The sequence below is a fragment of the Acromyrmex echinatior genome, chromosome 6 (assembly GCF_024713525.1).
Source record: "Acromyrmex echinatior isolate Ae372 chromosome 6, ASM2471352v2, whole genome shotgun sequence".
Lineage (NCBI taxonomy): Eukaryota > Metazoa > Arthropoda > Insecta > Hymenoptera > Formicidae > Acromyrmex > Acromyrmex echinatior.
In genome coordinates, this window is record NC_141857.1 from 14,665,957 (window position 1) to 14,683,038 (window position 17,082).

The 17,082-nt window shown below is 35.5% G+C and overlaps 1 long non-coding RNA gene across 10 annotated transcripts in view; it reads right to left on the reverse strand.

Moving 5' to 3' along the window:
• The window catches only part of LOC105154614 (uncharacterized), a 146,836-nt gene that overhangs the window by 44,873 nt on the left and 84,881 nt on the right, over positions 1–17,082 (reverse strand). Inside the window, exon 3 of one of the 10 annotated variants that reach the window (XR_015545311.1) lies at positions 285–13,989. The exons of the other annotated variants lie outside the window; for them this stretch is intronic. This is a non-coding gene — a long non-coding RNA (uncharacterized LOC105154614). Of the gene's footprint in view, positions 1–284; positions 13,990–17,082 lie in introns of those variants that run through there. 10 annotated transcript variants of the gene reach the window in all.

Genomic DNA, 17,082 nt, shown 5'->3' on the forward strand with positions numbered 1-17,082 from the left:
TTGGTCTAGCAATTGCGCAAGTTTTTGGAAATAGGGGAAAGGATCTTGATTCGAAATAAGGGCCGATTTAACTTGGAACCTCAATCTCTTTTCCCTTTGTCTTCGTCCGCCTTTGGTAGGCATGGAAGTAATGCAAAAAAAAAGAATTATAATGTTCCGGAGAACTGTCGTAAACGGGGGCCACGCTATTGGCAGCGACAGTCGCAACGACTCCTCAGATATTCATATATATGTGTATATTTGTATGAAGAATTAGAGATCAGAGATTTAGACGTTCCGATAGATTCGATTTGATATTATCGTTTATTAAAAGAAAGATAAATGTGAAAACGAGGTTCTGATGAAGCGCGAGGATAGTTCTCACCTTGACTGTAACTGACTGACTGGCTGAATGATCGAAGCAGTGCGAGTCTGAAAGTGAGTCTAAGTCTAAGCCTAAGTCTAAGAATCCGAGTTTGAGAGTTTGAGTATAAGAGTTTGTGAATAAAAATGTATAAAAATGTACATTTCTGTCTTCGACAGCTCCCTTTATATACTGAAAATGAGTATGGGAGTGTCCTTTCAGAACCAATCGACACTTCTCAAAATTTGGTAGAACCTATACTCGCGCTTCCTTTGAGATAAGGCAGCAAGGCTCCGCGTAAGCCCTACTCCCCACTCTACAAGTTTATTCTTAATAAGTAATAGTTGAATTTTAACAATTTGTTATAAAAATTCGGTTTTCCTTAATATCCTTTATGCGAGGCGAATTCACTACATTCATATATTTAAGATTAATTTAACTTTATTAGAAAAAGAAAAAGGGAAAAAAAGAAAAAGATATTCGTTCTCGCATTCAGGAAGGTTTCTATTTTACTGCTAATTACTTAATCGTTAAACGCTAATATAATATACGTTATTATTATATAATGTTAATGTATAATACGCTTTTATATTTGTTATTTTATAGGAGGGCTTCTTTGAGAAAGATCGTGTGATATTCTTAGACATTCTTTCTAGAATATTCTATAGATAATTTTTATGACGCCTAAAAGTACATAACGTGATCTATCTGTTAGAGTTTGAATGTTCAAATAAAGAAACTGGCTATAAAAGAGAAACGGAATTTCCAGTTTCGAAATAAGGAAAATAGGGAAATCTAGCGATAAGATAAAGTAAAGTATAAATTGTATACCTATGACGAATATATTATTCTATAAAGAATAAGGGGATTTTATTGGTATGTAACATATGCATTGCCTTTTAGATGATGTTAATTGAAGCTATGCTTTATCCATCCAGAAATCATCATTATCATCATCTTTGTTATCTTCGTTATCTTTAGGTTTTCTTTTCTTAATATTTTTATCCTTTGCAACAATTACTTCTTTCTTAATTGGTTGAGATTCCTTGCCAGCAGTGTTTTCGACAATCTGTTTCGGAGTTCGATAACAGGCTGAAAGTGCTCTCCAGCGCTATGTCTTCTTCTATTTTACCGTTTTTCAAAGCACGATATTATTTACAAATCACCGGTTTTCGCAATCTGCTTCGCTACCTTCTCACGATCCTTCAGCTTCTTGCTGCTATCCATGTTGTCGAAAGGAAACGTTGCGTAGTTGACGTATCGACAATGGCTAACCACGTTACGGTATCGCATATCATTAAATCCTTTTCTGTATCATACATTTGTGAGCGCACTGTCTTTGTCTATCACTATCCACTTTTGCTGTCAACAGCAGCGATACAATTCGCAGCAATTCTCGTAAGACATGTCGATATTTGCATGGTCATTAAATACATGTTTCAGATTGTACCATCCTTTGAACAGGATCAATAGATTTGCATTATCACATATAAGATGCTTTGGTATCTTTGCATACGCCTGACAGAGATAGAAAGTCGACTAATCACAAAGTACTCTCTGATCGCGTCTTGCTTATCGTATGCCACGTCGTCAAAGATAAAAATGAAATTCGGAAGCACCTCGTTCGATGAAACAACATCGCAATTATTGAATGTAAAATAACCAATTTCTTCAATCGGGGTTAATAAAGTCTCTAAATATCGATATTTTGGCTGTTGCAACGATTTTAAGTACACGTACACGTTCTCAAAGCGTACGCCATGTGGACTTTCCAGTAAACTGCATATTAGTCAGCATGTTTGTTTTGCCGCAGTTTGATGGACCACAGATAATACCACGTATAGAAATCGGCAACATGTTTCCATGCTTGCGCATTTTTTTCAGTTTGTATTTTGTTGTCGACATTAATTATTTTGATCGTTTGCGATTGTAGCACGAACCTCATATCATCTTCACTCCCCCCCCCCTCCCTCCACGATACTGATAAATTGCATCGAAAGTGAAAAAATTGCACCGAGAGTGGATCTATTTATAGAAGCGCATAGAAACTGCTCAATATTGAAAATGTTTCTTAATGTGTCGGACAACTGAGATATATATAGTTTAACCGCCATAGAGTTAGAATATATATCGAAAATTATTTTTTACGAGAGTTTAAGAATTACATAGATCAACTGTGGGACAGATAACTTGAGCACACAAAAACTAATTCAGAAGTTCAGCAATCGTCGGTGCTTGACATTATAATTTGCTCTATCATCGATCGCATATCGACCCGGCACCATTTATAAAAAATTGCTGCGAATGTCAACTATAACAACAAAAAGCTGCGACTTTTTAAATCACGCGATAAACGTATTTTTATTCGAATTACATATCCCCGGATATTAATTTTACAGTCCAGGAACGCAATTAGAAGAACGACTGATTAGAAGCGATCGAGACATTAATCCATTGGACTCGGCGTGTCGCGAACACGAAATAGGAACAAAGATCTTGCGAAACGACACGTGGCTAATAAAATACTCGCCAAGAAGACACGGAAATGTATTACTGCGACAGATTCGACTCTCGGAGAGAGAGAGTTGCTGCCACCGTTGTTTGGGCATCTATGAAAAAAAACGAAAATCGGTTTAAAAACAAAGAAGAAATCAACGAAAAAACAAATATTCCTGATGGCAAAACGCGGCGGTTTCTTATCTATTCTATCACTGCTGAGAATCGTCGGCTCGCTAGTTGGCGACGCAGCAGTAGTCGCTATAAACGACAATAAAGCCGCGCAGCGTCATGGAAGGTAATGAAGTTTACCTCGCTCCGTACAAGCGTGGACAAGGAACCTTAACAGAGAAAACTAAAAAAATTTTTTAAAAATGTCAAAAAAATGATAAAAATATCTAAGGGTATAACTACCAACGCAGAATTGCAATAACTGGTAAAACGCGCGCATTCCATATTTTAGAGCGTTATTTTTATGCGTACTACCTTACCAACAGGAGGAGTATATCGAAACGAAAATAATATCGTAAATTTGGATAATGTCGAGGAACCAGGTACTCATGGATAACGTGCGCGAAGCGGGGAGATCATGCTGTTTATTTTGACAGTTCTAGCAATCTTCGACCGCTGAAGGAATTGGTGCGATATCTGGACGTGACGTAAATTGAGTATAATCGCACGCTTTATCAACATTGCAATCAAAATAACTGTGGACAACTGTGTCTACAGTTTTTACAGATGTCTGATGATCAATTTAAGAAATGACATTGCACTGTTTCAACTCAGTATTTATTCAAACATGTCACTGACATTTACGCTGACCGGTAAGAGTAGCATCCTCGCGGCATGCTACTTTCCGGCCGTAGATTTGAGCGATGGCGATTACGAGCTCGGTCTGACGGACTTTGAAACTTATCATGATATCTAATGTAAATTTATTGAATAATAAATTTTATTTTGACGAAGACAAGGAAATTGTCATTCCGGAAGAATAGTACGAAATACGTGACATAAACGAGTATGTAAGACGTGCAATTTTATAATTTCATTCCAACGATACTGCGAAAGAAAAAAGCTTCGAAAAAAGGAAGAAGAGTATCCATTGACTACCTGCGCTAATAACAATACAATGAAGAGCGAAATCAAGTGCGCTTATCGAGTAAATTTCACCAAACTTCAATATTGGATCATTGTTTTCATCGAGTCGCGTGTTGGAATCTCGTCAATGGCACGAATTGGACGTATCGATAAATACCATCAACGTAAACATCATTCGCATTGAATGCAACGTGACCGCGGGTGCATACAGCAACGACAAGTGTGTTCACGCGATACACCAGTTTTCGCCGAGCGTGCCGCCAGGCACGACCGACACAGATCATTTACCTTCCGATCATCGTACAGACAATTACGGATGTTTCGCATTGTGGATCAAGACTATTGCTTGATTTTCACGGAGAGGAAATCACTTAGATTGCCTTAGATTATACGAAGGCAACAGCGATAAAGTGATACAACGATAACATGGGATGCTTGTTCTGAACGAGCAGGCGAAATAGAGACATATTTTTTGCCAGAGAAACGATAGCGATCAAGAATATTCAATTGTTCAGTAAAAAAAAATTCACTGCGTCGAATGTAAAATTTTTGCAATCATTGAATTTTATCGTACGAAATATTTGAGATGGTTGATATCTTGAATATTGGAGGCCGGTTGGAACTGATCTTCGATGATCGCATTGTCAAGTTCAAATTTCACACGTTAATATGATGTTTGTAGCGACGACATAAGAATATCCATACAATAGCAGGAAGAAAATGTACAAAATCGGCCAAAGCTTGGATGTAATTGTGTAGCGTTCATGTTCGATGAAATTCGATATGAATTCAATGGTATGGAAATTAACCGTAACAGAATGTTGGAATGATCAGTCATATGAAGGGTTATGTAATTGTTTGCATAACCCTTCATAAGATTGATCATTCCCTTTTTCTAATGAAATCTCATATAGTTTGCATAATGCGGGATTTCTCAACTCTAGTGATATCGCGAAAAATCTAATGACAGACGACGGATACTTTAATTTTTGTGTGCCGCTCAGCATGTTGCGCTTTTGCGAAGATTACAAACGTGTGGTAATTAACGCTCGTTGCGAATTGATTTTGATACGAGCGCGCAATGGTAACAACTACATAGGTGGAGAGCCAGCCACAGAGCCGACACTTGAATTATTCAAAGTACAATGACGAATGCCTCACGTTGCATTGAATAAAGTTAATAAATTATCCATGCTACGAGTCTTAGAAAGTGGACGAGTATATCTGAGTATGAGTTTCCATTCTTAGGAACTGTACGAGTATTGCCGAATATATCGAAGCATTCCTAAGCTATCAAGACTATGATTCAACTAGAAAAACCGCGATATTATTATCTTTGATCTACAGATTGATAAAAAAAATATCATGACAGTACGTAAAACTTACTTCGACAGCTGTAAATTAACCAATGTAAACTTTATTTAAACTCTGAATTTTATCCGTACGATGATCTAAATCTAGACTTTGATAAACGCCGCTATTTTGTATGATATGTATGTACATTTTCATACACCTTACTATCAAATCCCTCGTGAAGAACCATCATTCCAATTAAACTCCTTTTTGAGAGGTTATAGTACTCTAGTTGATTGCTCGCGACACGCGAATCCGTCAAGAATAGCACCGTGGATGTACGATTTGAATTCAAAGAGAATGTATCTGCGAATACTACAACCTATTACCTCGTCATACAAACGCATCGAATACAGTCCAATGTTCAACGTATGCAAGATTACGTAAATTATCATTTTCGCGAAAGAATAATATCCTCTTTCTTCTTTTCGATATAAAGAATAAAAGTCAAGATTTTTTCTTGATCGAGCACAATCTCAAAAAGTCGTTCACTATGGCCATACCAACGTTTGTGGATCTGCAAGGATTTGTCGTTGGAAGGAGATTTGTTGTGAAGAAAGTGGTGGTGCTGAGAAAAGGAGTCATTCTTTCTCATTATATTTTTACATGCCCCATGCTATAGAATATCTTGACAAGAATCCGAAAAGTCTTGCGCTCCCTGGTTAAGTGCTTATCACTATGGATTGCACTGAGAAGACGGAATGATCCCGTACAACATGGCGAAATAATTACACGTCTGAGTGTAATGACTAATCAATGTGGAAGAAAATAACGACAATAAGCTCTTATATACATTAAAGAATGTCAAAAATGTGAATGGTTGGCTGATATAATCGATAGTGACGACATGACCATTGAAATCTTGGACGTTGATTACTAAGATATAGAATCTTTGAATAATCTAGATATTATTACTAATACTATGCGATGTAGAAAACATGCTAAGAATTGTGTGTTACAGAAATGTATTTAAAATATACAACTGGTCGCAACATCAAAAGAATTATATCAATTTGAAAAGTGTGAAATTTTTTTTTTAAATTAATTTCTTTCCTCTTTCACAGTAATTAAGAATCAATTAATAATATGATAGCTATTCAGTAGTATGATTCAATAAGTATTCAAGTTAGCGAATAAGAAAGCGCGTGTCACCATTTGTCTTATACTATTAAAAATTTGTTTTTTGACTGAGATATATAATTTTAACATGGGATTATTTTTTTTTGTAAATGATATTTTGCAATAATGTTTACATTTTTCGTCGTATCTTTCAGATGTGACTTTTTCATATACTTTTGACCCAGAGGCAATGCTAAAGATTCCTTTCGAAAAATCAGATATCCAGGGAGAGATCATTTCAGACAGTTGAATGAACTAAAAACTCCTTGAATATATAATAGGTAAGCAAATCTTGGGTCAATGCAATAAAATAGGTCTTCCAATGCATCTAAGTTACGTAAGTCATGTACAATTTTTATTGCTACATTTTCTCGTGCAACCTCTAGCAGTCAGTCGGTCAATATATCAGTATATCAATAGATTCGCTGCATTAATCTCAAAAACTGTGTGATTTTTGTGAAAATGTGCAACTTACAAGAAACATTGGAAATTACTTATTGGAAATTACTATACCCGGTTCAGGAAGTAAGTTTTTGATATACGTGTGATTTTTTTTCAGTGTGATTTTTTTTTTTAGTGTGATTTTTAATGATTCTTTTTTTTAATTTAAGATGCTCATGGTTGACGATGAGTCTGTAGAACGGCTACACCTAAAAAATAAATTAGAGATACAAATAGTGCCTCTGGTGAGTAAAACTGCGCTTTTATGTGCGCCATTTTTTTTATATCAATGTAATTTGTTTAATGATATTTATTTATTTTTATCAGGACGTCACGATGTCAAAATACGGGGGGGGGGAGGGGTTTATTAATACAGATCACCAGCGAAGAGTCAGACTAATGAGACTTTTCAATAGATAGGAGCTTGATGAGCTCTGAGAGGATACACCAGAATACCGAGAAGATGAGTTAAATTGGATGACTTTTGACCTCCACTATTTATTCAGACTTCGTCTGTATGAAGTCAATGAGCCTAAAGAAGAAGAGTAGTGATAGACTGTAAGTATCTCATTTTTATTATTATAATATTATTATATTTAAAATATTGTATTTAAATATTAATACAATGCTTTTTTTGTCGGATAGAAAAAACGAGGAGCAGTGACGACTGCATCAATTCTTTTTTAGGAACACTACCTTAGCAACACCAGAAGAGAAACTTATTTTTGCTCTTCATTGTATATTTCTTTAAATATTTTAATGCTAAAAACTGAGCAATCGTGATAAATATGGTTCTGATAATATCAATATTTTATTTTGAAGCATTTCTAATAATTTAATTAATATAACTGATCTTTCTTCGAAAAAATTATGAATATTATATATATTTATAATATTATATTCATATATTCTTTCTCAATTTCTTTTATAAAATATTTATATTTCATATTAAATATGTTATTGAAAATTGGAAATAACTCTCTTCTAAGTCATTATTATACGTGTGATTATAGTATGTTACACGAAACTTTTTTTTGTCTCTACATCATTCCTTCGTCATATCCCGTATTAAATTAGTTGATAAGAAGGCGCTCATTACACAACTAAAAATATTATTATACAATTAGATGCTAGGTCATATCATTTTTAAATATTCGTTGAATAAAATATCATATCTATTTAATAAAATCGAAAAAAAAAGACAACGAGAGGAAGAATACAACGAGGGAAGAAGAGAGAGCGCGAATATGATAGGTATGGGACTGCAATGAGAGGAAGCAAGAGAGCAAGATGATAGGTATAGGACTGCAACGAGAGAAAGAGAGCGCGCGAATAATGTGGTAGGTATGGAACTGCAACGGAAGAAAGAGAAAGAGAGCATGAGTAAGATGGTAAGTATTGTATAAGGTTGCCGCAACAAGTTGGAGGGAGAGAATTGCATTTTATAGGTGGAAGAAAGAGAATAACATGGTGGGTCCTGTCTCCTTATACCGCGGGTCCTGGTGACGCCACCCTCTCTCGCGGTCTCCTCACCCAGTGACGTCGATTCCCCCCCCCCCTTCCTCGATCCTCTCAGTCGAGTGATGTCAGACATATCACGTATACGCACTAACACACAAATCTAGAATGGGCCTAGAATACCTACTAACTACTGCTAATAATAATTCTTCTACTAATTGATTTCTGCTAATATTAATTTTGTTTGTTTTAACAAATAAATCTCACATGCTAACGAAATACTAAATATGTTTATATTATTATAATAGATGATGTGCAGTTTTATTACGAAATCTTGAACGTTTTCACTCTCTTTGGAGTCATTCTTAGCAAATTACATAATCAATAATCAATGTTGATTAGACGATCTGTCCATGATGAGTGATCTGTCACTATCAAATTCTCAAAACTGTAGTGGAATTTCAAACAGATGTCATGTCATGAAGCTTAGAAGCGTCTCGTTTGACCACGTCCCGATTTACTACAGTCCCGATTCATCAAGCGTCGCGATTGACCATGTCGCCATTGACTACGAGTTTATCAAGACGCAATTGATCACGTTGCAATTTACTACATTACGATTGATCACGTCGCGATTGACCACGTCGCAATTGACCATGTCGCGATTGACCATGTCGCGATTGAATCATGTCCCGATTGACCACGAGTGACCACATTGCAAATGACCACGTTAGATTAGGTTAGATGGTAATTATTAAGTTTAGCAGCAACTATTTCAGAAGTCAATAGAATTATTCGACGCGTTTTTGCATGAAATGAAAGAATCTGGCAGAAAAAAGTCTGGGACTGCTCTGCGAAGCGAGATATTGAGTGTTAAAGTTGACTAAAGTGTTACTACGTAACATGATCATTAATCTATCATTAATCAATAAGCACTAGTCTATACACCCTACTGTAGACAGTAGGGTATACAGACTAGTGCTTATTGGTTCGGCTACGCCGTCCCAAACAAACAAAAATAACGTATTCTACCCGCTTGGGGTTTAACTGCCTAGAAGTTGCAGCATAGACAGTATCTGCTTAGAATATTTCTAACCATGAAAGACCCATGAAGACAATGGAGTGTGAGAACAGTCTTTTCAAAGCGGTCTTTTACTATCTAGGCAGGAACTTCTTAGCGACACTTTTTTCTTCCAGATTCTTTTATTTCATACAAACGTTTCGAATAAGCCTAATTTTATTGATTTCTGAGATGGTTGTGCTAAACTATATAATTACCACCTAACCTAACGTGGTCATTTGCAACATGGTGACTTACAACTCGTGGTCAATCGCAACGTGGTCGTCTCATACTCCTGCTGTCTGATAATTTTATAGTATCACAAAAGTTATAAGTTACTGGTCGATATATTACGTTGTAATAATGGTTTGATCTGTTTAAACGATCTTGTCAATACCATATTAAGGTTACTTAGAATTGTTTAACTAGAAACTCTATTTGTAATTGTTTATTTTTATATTTAAAGTGAAAGCGTTTTTTAAATACTAGTTATAGATCTTTTACATTGAAACTTTTAGAGGTAGGAGTCCTGAAAGTTTAAGTACCATCTCGGTGAGAAATGATATATCATCGAATCGACGTTGAGTCTATGTTGATTTGATGATTTCGACATCGTTATATTTCTCTATCATTTCTCATTGGGACGAAGAAAATAATTTTGATAAAAGTTCCTTTGTAGGAAATTAGGCAATACCATAATATTATATTGTCATGATCATTCAAGTTAGACGAATACCACATGATGAATCGCTCAATAATTTTTGTTTAAGGTTTTTTTAGTTTCTGCTCAAAAGTGCACATTATTCCACGGTCCAGACAATAAGTCCGAATTCAAGACAAATATGCAGGAGGTGTTACATTCTATAAAATAACGGTATCGAAATAAATTAAAAAAAAACTACTGTGTCACATCAAGAAGAACCTGATAATGAATCTGACGATGAATTTAGCTACTCTGAAAATGAGACTGACTGTGAATCAGACTTAAACACATTTTTCATACAAATCTAAAAAGAGGATGTTTTTAAAAGATTATATTTTATTTTTCAAATATTATCAAAGTTACTTATATAGCCGGAATAAACTTAATAAAATCGGTTTCCATATTTTTTAATTTAGTGACAAAAAAGAATATCAAAATTAAATTTTTTATTTTAGGTTATTTTATTTTTATTTTATTTTATTTTAGATTATTCCGTGCAATATTGTAAACGTACATAAATTGTTTTTTATAAAAAAATTCATAAATGTTATAAAAAAATGTTTAAATCTTATTTAAAAAGTGTACAAAAATGTAAATAAAAAAATGTATAAACGTCTTTTTCTCGTTTCATTTAATGCTTAAAGTCTATGTATTAGGTGTAGTAAAAAGAAATCCATTATTTTTCCAATAGATGGCTTTAGTGATCTGTATCACGCGTAGACGAGATACAGATTACTAAAGCCATCTATTGGAAAAATAATGGATTTCTTTTTACTACACCTAATATAATATTTGTGTAATATTAAAAGTTTATTTTATGTGTGTGTGTGTGTGTGTGTGTGTGTGTGTGTGTGTGTGTGTGTGCGCGCGCGCGTGTATTTATATACAATCGACGTGCCTTTCTTACATATGCATATATATATATATATATATATATATATATATATATATATATATCGCATGTAAATCAGACACGTCGAATGCATATATAAATATAGACACACACATACACAAAACAAATCTTTAAAATATTATACAAACATTGCATATTTTTTCCACTAGATTTATGATATTAAAATATATACTTATATAATGCGAATTTATACCTCAGTTTAGGCTTATATCGCTTGCACGCATGAGGGGCACATTTCATTCGCATATATGCGAACTCACGCGTGCGAGTGATCAATTGAGGATGCATCGGATCCAATGACATCATTGCCATGCGGATAATCCGCCCGCATGCGCGTATCATGCGATCACTGTGCAAGAAAATTGTTATCTGAGTGGCATTAGCATTAGCTAAGGTGCCCAACCGACAACTAAAAACCTCTTAAATATTGCTCACGATCATGAATGTTGCGTAATTTTTATTCTGATTCGAGAGTTGACGCGATGTTTGAGTTTGGCGCCTTTGTATGGAACAGTACGAACGCTAAGATCGCGATGATTGGTTATACATGGCATTACGGAGGAGCGTTGCTGTAGACAGAATACGCCCGCGAGAGGAAATTCTCGCTAAATGTATTGCGCCATTGTTGTAATTTCGTTGTAAATTCGTAGTCTCATTCACAATAATCACTTGCAGAAATAAAATGAATTTCACAAGTTTTTCTCGTTTAATTGATCGTAAGAAATAACATACACGCATACATCCGCAACACACGCCACAGAAGAGATAACAAATCCCTCATCAATAACCTAGATAACATTTGTCAAGATTAAAACTATTGGAGGTTGTTCTTATTTTCACTTTTGCACTAAAAATTCATTTTTACATAAAAATGAAAATTAGAGATATAATCACCAATGGCCTTGATCTTGATAAATGTTATCCAAGTCACGATCCTGAACAACATTCAAGAGGTTTTTAGCCAGTCGGACATCTTGGGTAATGCTAATGCCGGCTGTAACTTTCCTTATAACTAATCTTATAAGTCTTATAACTGCGGATTTTTATGCAGTAACATTTTTTAGAAGTTAGGTAATAACAAAAAATCTTTACTGAACTAATAATTTTAGATTGATCAATGGATGCATATCGAGATATGCAAAATATATGCACAAAAAAATATGCATTATTTATGTAGCATATATGCACGGTATGCAAAATAAATCTCTGACAAGCTGTGGATTTTGAAGCACACTCTTCGCTGAAACAATCAATGTAACATCTTTTGAATTTAAAGATTCAACAACCTGTGATCAAATAACAATTTTATTTTATCAAGTTCAATTTTATTTCTAATTATTGGATCAAAAAAATAAATAAATGTATACCTTTCGAATGCTAATTAAATTATTTGCATAAAAAAGTGCAGCTTCAAGTCATGATCTCCATCTTGTCAAAATTGGTTCAGGTAATAATAGAATATTTATCAATTTTGCTCGATATTCTTCTATACGAAGCGGAGTTTTCAGAAATACTTTTTTACTAAAGATATTACAGCATTAATAAGAGGAAAGGCGAACTTTTTCAGCCACTCTATTGAATCCATGCACTAAGCATATTAGGTGTATAATGTTTAGATAGAAGATTTTAAGATCTCTTTCAGATTTTAACATATATGCAACTACATCTGTTACAAGTAATAAAACTTGTTCTTTATGAGATTTTCTTGGCCATGAGATTTTTATATTTGAATTTACAAAGCAAGCAATAGTGGTATGATTGGTTCTTTCCTAGACTTGAAACGAAAGTAAATAAGGTTTAGTAGTTTCCTTACATAGTTTACCGACTAGAAATTCAAGAAAATTGAAGAAAATAAAATTTATGGAAAATTGATGAAGTTCATGCAAAATATGCATTTTATGTAAATAATATGCTCGATTTATGCAAATATGCAATTTATGCAAAATATACATTTTATGCAAAATATTCAGTTAAGTATTTTGCATAAATATCCGCAGTCTACTTATAACTCAGAAAATACTTAATGAAAAAATATTTTATTATAGTGTTTTGAAAAGTTCTCGAAATAAGCGACAAGAATATATAATAAAAAATGCGGGGTTTCATTTAAAAAAATAACGGTCACACTGACGTAGCCTTCAGAAGATCACTTAAGATCAAATTCATATTTTCATCATACATTCCCCTTAATGTCTTATAACTTACCCTTATAATATTATATTTTGTCTAAGACATTTTTTCATATCTAAAACTGTTTCCGAGATATGTGGCCTGGGTGGGACTTTATGGACACCCTGTATATACATATCATATGGTGATAATAATTTTAGTCCAGGTGGAGGCACTTCGGAGATTTCAATTTTGTTTTTAAATGGAATTATATGAATTTTTTTACATAATATGATTCCTCTAATTATTCTGTATAAAAAAGTATTAAGATCATGGTACCGAAAAATAGTTTATGAGATATTTTACACCATACTCTGACACAACTTTTTACGTCAAATAAAATAGAATACATCACTTCAATAAAAACAAACATTCTTTTAATTAATAATATTTTATTTAATTATGTAAATTTAAAGATGTTCGAAATGATGCCCATTACTACCAATGCAATTGGATTCTTCTAATCATCGATTGGCTTGCTGTTCTAATGTCAGGAGATGTACAGGTTGCAATAATCCGTTGTTGAGATGTAGTCGTCGTGAGATATAGTTGATTGTTCTTTGTGCACCATGTACTTTCGGATTCCCGAAAATAATAAAGGAAAATAATCCAATGGCGTCAAATCTGGTGAACGAGCTGGCCATGTTACAAGACCCTCGCGTCGAATCCAGCGATTTGGAAATTTTTCATCGAGTTTATTTCTCACAACCAATGAAAAATAAATCGGGCATCCATCGTTCTAGTACATTATTCGTCGTGTGATTAAAGATAAGTCTTCTAATAAAGTATCCAATGTATGCTCAAGAAAATTAGCGTACCTATTGCCATTTGGATGTCTGTCGATAAAATAAGGACCAATAATTTTATTACCTATCAGTAATAAATGAAAAGATTGGCTAAAAGCAATTTTTTGCACTACATTATAAATAGAAGGACAACAGCGCGTAATGTGTTATCTATGATACAACACTATACATTTAAAGACCACGTCTCTGGTATTTGATCTGCTGCAGCCAATGAGGATTTTCCACCGATCAGAAATGCATGTAAATTGACATTCCCATGAATAATAAATATTGTCTCATCAGTAAATAACATAGTATCAAAAAATAAATTATTATTTTGAATATAACTAATCTGTGCTTCGCGGGTTTTCTCCATGTCTTGGTCCATTCTTGACGTGCCAACGTTTCGTGGGCCTTGCAGTCCACTTCATCAGGGCGAGGAGCAGCCTGATACTGAGCTGTTCCAAGTCCTTCCTTTTTATGTTACGCTACTTGTTGAGGTGGGAGATTTTGGTGGAGGGGGGGGGGGGTTAGAGTGATGGGGGAGACAGATAGTGGAATCTTGGTCGGTCTTTGCTAGTCGGGAGGATGGTCTTCCATATCTTACTTATGTTATAGCCATTATCCCTGTTTAGATTGTTAGGGTGTTTTTGTATTTCTATGGCTTCTCTGTATTTTCTTGGGAATGATGTGGTGTTGGTTATCGTAGTTGCTTGGTCAAACAGTATTTGATGTCCTGTTTCGACGTTATGTTCTGATAGTGCCGACTGTGTGAAGTGTTTCAGTCTAACGTCTCGTTGGTGTTCTTTTATCCGTAGGTTTACCATTCTCCCGGTTTCCCCGATGTATACTTGTCCGCAGGAACACGATATTCTGTATACTCCTGCGGAACTGAGTGGCGGTCTTGGATCTTTGGGGTTTTTTAAGATTTGTCCTATCTTCTTGGGTGGTTTGTAGAAAGTTCGGATATTGTGTTTGTTCAATATCCTGCCGATCCGGTCTGTAGTTCCTTTGACGTAAGGGAGAATGGTTAGAGTCCTGTCGTCTGTTTGTGTGTTCGGAGCCGTTGTCTTGTTTGTGTGTTTGTTGATTATTTTGGTTATGTCTTTTTTGTCGTGTCCGTTGTTTTGTAGGGCCTGTTTTAGATGGTTTATTTCTGTCCGTAGATGTCCTCTGTCGGAGATGGCGAAGGCTGTGTGTACCAGTGAGTTTATTACTGATTGTTTTTGTGCTGGGTGGTGGTGTGACTCAGCATGTAAGTATCTGTCCGTGTGTGTTGTTTTTCTGTACACTTGATGCCCTAGGGTGCCGTTGGCCTCCTTTGACACCAGCACATCTAGGAATGGGAGTTTCCCGTTTTCCTCTATGTCTATGGTGAAACGGATATTGGGGTGTTGTTTGTTGAGGTGGATGAGGAATTTTCGGAGTTCAGATCTGCCGTGTCTCCATATTACAAATGTGTCGTCTACGTACCGGAACCAGACTTCTGGTTTCTTTGGGGCTTTCCTGAGAGCCTCTTTCTCGAAGTGTTCCATGAAGATGTTAGCGATTACAGGAGAAATCGGAGAGCCCATAGCTGCTCCTGATGTTTGTTCGTAGAAATGGTTGTCGTAGGAGAAGTACGTGGTCGTTAGGCAGTGCTCTATTAGTGGGATGAGGTCGGAAGAGACTTTTTGTGAGGTTTTTATTATGTTAATCGTATCTTTTATTGGGACTTGTGTAAACAGGGATTCTACGTCGAAGCTAACGAGTAGATCCGTGGGCTGTAGTCGAATTTCTTGAATTTTATGTATAAAGTCCGTTGAGTTGGCTATGTGTGATTCTGTTTTTCCAGTCAGAGGTTGTAGTGTTTTTGCTAGGAAGCGGGATAGGTTAAATGTCGGGGACTTTATGGCGCTAACAATTGGTCTGAGGGGGACGTTGGGTTTGTGTATTTTTGGAACAAGACAACGGCTCCGAACACACAAACAGACGACAGGACTCTAACCATTCTCCCTTACGTCAAAGGAACTACAGACCGGATCGGCAGGATATTGAACAAACACAATATCCGAACTATCTACAAACCACCCAAGAAGATAGGACAAATCTTAAAAAACCCCAAAGATCCAAGACCGCTACTCAGTTCCGCAGGAGTATACAGAATATCGTGTTCCTGCGGACAAGTATACATCGGGGAAACCGGGAGAATGGTAAACCTACGGATAAAAGAACACCAACGAGACGTTAGACTGAAACACGTCACACAGTCGGCACTATCAGAACATAACGTCGAAACAGGACATCAAATACTGTTTGACCAAGCAACTACGATAACCAACACCACATCATACTTCCCAAGAAAATACAGAGAAGCCATAGAAATACAAAAACACCCTAACAATCTAAACAGAGATAATGGCTATAACATAAGTAAGATATGGAAGACCATCCTCCCGACTAGCAAAGACCGACCAAGATTCTACTATCTGTCTCCCCCATTACTCTAACCCCCCCCCCCTCCACCAAAATCTCCCACCTCAACAAGTAGCGTAACATAAAAAGGAAGGACTTGGAGGAACAGCTCAGTATCAGGCTGCTCCTCGCCCTGATGAAGTGGACTGCAAGGCCCACGAAACGTTGGCACATCAAGAATGGACCAAGACATGGAGAAAACCCGCGAAGCACAGATTAGTTATATAGAAAGCACCCATGGAAGCATCAAGAAGATTATTATTTTGAATCTGATGTTAAGCCTATTGACAAAAAATTTAACACAATTCACGAAGTTCGTTCCATGCAATGCTTGATGAATACTGAGATGGTATGGATGATATTTGTGACGATGCAAAATACGGAATACACTATTCTTTTTAATATTAGTTTCTCGTTCAATTTGTCGCAAACTAATGTAAGGATTTTGAGTCTCCTTTGCGAAAATCTGAATTTAATTCTTTTCATGAATTATTCGCTTGTCATGTTCACTTTTTCGAGTATATAAGCTACCAGTTTATCTAAGTTTATCGCAAATATTTTTAAATGTTCGCGAAGGCTGAATGCAATTAAGATATCGTTCAGCATATAAATTTTTCGCTCGCACTGAATTGTTTTGACATCCTGCATAAATGAAGATCATATCAACTTGTTCTTCAAATGAATATATCT